General features: G+C 39.3%; 1 non-coding gene across 1 annotated transcript; it reads right to left on the bottom strand.

The window, feature by feature from the left end:
- Positions 1-1,952: 1,952 nt before the first annotated feature.
- On the bottom strand, positions 1,953-2,056 carry LOC142178656 (small nucleolar RNA R71). The gene has a single exon (XR_012706926.1). It is a non-coding gene; the product is annotated as a small nucleolar RNA R71 (small nucleolar RNA).
- Positions 2,057-2,751: the final 695 nt, after the last annotated feature.

Raw genomic sequence — 2,751 nt, 5'->3', positions numbered from 1 at the left:
CGCGTTCGGGGGTCGAAAACCACATCTGGATATCAAATCGCACAAAAATATCTGTACTCTGAGAAATCCCCACTACCGCCATGCATGTGCATTCTTTTGCTACCTAACAGATTTCAACTCTCTGGATTTCCCCACTAAGGCCCCGCATGGCGCGTCTCCCCATGCGTCGCGCCTGTGCAATTTTTACAGAGTGAAAATCCTATTCCGGCTAGGAGAAGGTGGTTTCGTCTGGGCCCGACCCTACTTAGTATAAATACATGGAAAAACGTTATTTTTGGGACTTTTGACACATTATAGACCTAAGGAGGCTAAGGAGGAATTGGAGAAGCAAAAGCACAAGGCGTTCATCATTCAATCCTCACTCAAGACACGAGTTTGGATCATTTTATGTTTTTCCTTTACTTTAAACATATTTGTAATGAATTGCTCCATATCTATGGAGTAGTTCTCTTTAGGGCTTTATGGATTTGGTGTATTGATAATTGTTTGTGGATTATAACTCTAGTTTTATGTATTGAATCGTTTTGGATGATTTAATCGTTGCATCTATATTCACTAGTTCATGTAATCGAGAGAGGCATAACTTGTGATATTCTTGCATTATATTGTTGGTTGAGTTCATTAATTCTTCTTAGTAATAGAAAGAGGCTAGATGAATTTTTGAGTAAACCTAATTAGGAGGATAATCGAGAGAGGTTCTCCTAAAGACCAATCCACTACGCAGTCTTGCATATCTTCACGTGCTTAAATTGGTTCATCTTGTGAGGTTAAAACTTAATCGAGAGAGGAGTTTTTGTTGAACATTTGAACTAATAATTGAGTGAATTCGAGAGACTCACTTGAACATTAGAAGTTAATTATCTAGAGTTAGATCCCAAATAATTATCTTGTACCTATCCTAGCACACCCTATCTTCTCCCATTGATATTTTTCTTTGCATATTCCTTGCTTCGATTGTCATTAGTCAATAGCTCTAGATATTTAGTTAATTATAGTTTTAATCACATAAATCTCAACCGTTGATCATCTTCGATATCAATTAAACTAGAAACTACGAAAACATTATTTAAGTTTAATCCCCGTGGATATGATATTATACTATACTATCTTTGACTAGCGAGCATAATTAAAGTGGTGTTTTGCGCTCGTCAAATTTTGGCGCCGTTGCCGGGGATTAACAAATAATAGTGTTTGAATTAGTTTGTAATACTAATTTAGGAATTTTTTTCTATTTTAGTTTTTTCTTTTTACGTTTGGTGTTCTTTGACTGTGCGCAGGTTATAGATTGGTGCATGACTCGAACTTCTGTGAAGGAAGTGCTACCATACGAGCCAGAAATTGAAAAATAACTACGACAACTGAAGAAGGAAAGAAATCTCACTGAGACGTTAGAAAAGTTTGGGCAATCCTCAACCAAAGATATGTCTGGAAACAGTGAAGATAATGTAGATTTGGCTGCGAGAGAAGCAACCCAACGAAGAGAACGAGCTGTATGGGATGCCAAGGAAGCAGCTATTAGAGATGTGCAGAACATCTATGAAGAAGATAGGGGTCTCAGACTTAATCAACATCAACCCTTGCCTGGGAGACCATTTGACGATTATGATAGACCGGTCTACAATTAAGGATTATCAAGTGTGAGGCCACCTCCAATTGTAGCTAATAATTTCGAGTTGAAGCAAGGGTTACTCCAAACCCTTCAAAGCTGTTGTGTCTTCAGAGGGAAGATGAACGAAGATCCAAATAACCATCTAATGGACTTCGAGGAGATTATGAATACCTTTCAATACAATCGTGTGTCACAAGATGCAGTTTACTTAAGGGCATTCCCCTTCACACTCAAAGATGATGCTAAGCAGTGGCTTTGGAGCTTGCCCACAGGATCAATTAGAACTTGGGAGGAGATGACCAAAAAATTTCTTGATAAATATTTCTCATCAGCTAAAACGGGCAAGTTTAGAAGAGAAATCCATAAATTCTGCCAGAAAGAGAATGAAACTATTTTTGAAGTATGGGAGAGGTTTAAGGAGATTGTTAGAAAGTGTCAACATAGCGGAATTGAACTCTGGATGCAACTCCAGGACTTTTGGGATGGATTGACACCGGCCTCACATAGAGCATTGAGTAATGCAGTTAGAGGCCCTTTGATTAAGAAGACTCCAGAGGAGATAGTCACAATTCTTGATGAGTTGCCTGAAGATGCAAATCAGTGGCCTTCTGAGAGTGCTGAAAGAAGAAGATCAACTGGTGTTCACCAGGTTGATGCTAGCACATCTGTGCAGGTACAACTTGATGCTATGGCTAAAGAAATACGGAAGTTGACCTTAGCAACAATACAAAGTGAGCCTCATGCAACTTGTGATATATGTGGAAAAGGACACCCTACTCATAAGTGTCAAGCCTCAACTGAGGTAGTGAATGCTGTGGGAAATTATAATACAATGTGTCAGAGGTACCTCGGGTTTTCATGGAGTTCACCTGGAGGTACTGCAAATGCGTGGAAACAAAATAATTCTAGACCTCAGGGACAAGGAGCTCCAGCATACCAAAATCAGCATAGGAAATAATTTCAATATCAACGGCCTATTCAACCTGGTTTAGAGGATCTAATGAAGACCTTCATTATCAATACAGATGAGAGGTTGGACACTCACGGGGCAGCTATCAAAGAATTGGGCACTGGTTTTCGAAACCTGGAGAGACAAGTGTGACAGATTGCAACAATATTATCTGAGAGAGTCCCAGGTACTC

Source organism: Nicotiana tabacum, chromosome 24 (genome assembly GCF_000715075.1).
Source record: "Nicotiana tabacum cultivar K326 chromosome 24, ASM71507v2, whole genome shotgun sequence".
Lineage (NCBI taxonomy): Eukaryota > Viridiplantae > Streptophyta > Magnoliopsida > Solanales > Solanaceae > Nicotiana > Nicotiana tabacum.
The sequence above is the reverse complement of the archived record's forward strand: the minus strand, read 5'-3'. Positions and strand labels throughout refer to the sequence as shown.